At 44.5% G+C, this 944-nt stretch overlaps 1 pseudogene; it reads left to right on the top strand.

The window, feature by feature from the left end:
* The first annotated feature begins 327 nt into the window (after positions 1-327).
* On the top strand, positions 328-446 carry LOC147087191 (5S ribosomal RNA; annotated as a pseudogene).
* Positions 447-944: the final 498 nt, after the last annotated feature.

Below are 944 nucleotides of genomic sequence, written 5' to 3'. Positions count from 1 at the left end.
AAATTCCTCACTCTGATTGCAATGCACTCCGTTTGCGAAACTCCAATTTCTGTGCTCAAGCTCAAGCTCCAGTTAGTACTTGGATGGGAGACTGCATGGGAATACCATTTGCTTTAGGCTTTTCTTGCCAGCAGAAGCAGTTCGCTGCCCTAAAAAAATCATGCTGCGTTCACTCACCAAACTGTTGGAATTGCTCTCTCTCTCTCTCCATCTTTCTGTCCGCTGTTACTTGCTTCTCGAAAGGTAGATGTCGAGACACAGCACCACTAAACAGAACAGCAAATCAATCTGGAATCTGTCACCTGAGGAAAACCAGGAAAAGCTGACGCCTACGGGTGAGTTACTCTGGACAAGCCCGATCTCGTCTGATCTCGGAAGCAAAGCAGAGTTAGGTCTGGCTAGTACTTCGATGGGAGACCGCCTGGGAATACCAGGTGCTGTAGGCTTCTTTTGCCGGCTGGTCCTTTTTTCAGCCCTGCAAACTCAAGCTACTTTCAATCATCAAACTATTTGCAGTACTCTCTCTGTCTCTCACTCTTTCTCTCGCTCTCCCTCTCTCCCTCTATCTGTTCGCTGCAATTTGCTTCACGAAGGAAATACGTCGAGACACAGCGTTGTGCTGCTTTCCTGTTCTTTTTCGTTTCGTTGCTTTAAACGTCAGATTGCACACACTCTCAATTGTTGTAATGCAGGATCAGGCCTTTATTGAAACCTCGTGCTATTCACAAAAAATATGAGTTAACAAGTCTCTTTCACACTGGACAAACCAGCCTGAGAGCTGCTGAAACACACTCTCTCCGTGATTCCACTGCGAGTTGCTCACCAGTGTTCCCTTACATTTCAAACACTAAATTTTGCCTTTAATCACTACATTCATTGCATATTACCAATAAATTATGGTACATAAAAATGCGACAGAATAACAACATCAACTAAAAAACAGG

Source organism: Somniosus microcephalus, unplaced genomic scaffold, assembly GCF_052327205.1.
Source record: "Somniosus microcephalus isolate GS21.2 unplaced genomic scaffold, FLI_Smic_1.0 unresolved_chr6, whole genome shotgun sequence".
Taxonomy (NCBI): Eukaryota; Metazoa; Chordata; class Chondrichthyes; order Squaliformes; family Somniosidae; genus Somniosus; species Somniosus microcephalus.
Note: the sequence above shows the minus strand (reverse complement) of the source record. Positions and strands in the feature narration are given on the sequence as shown.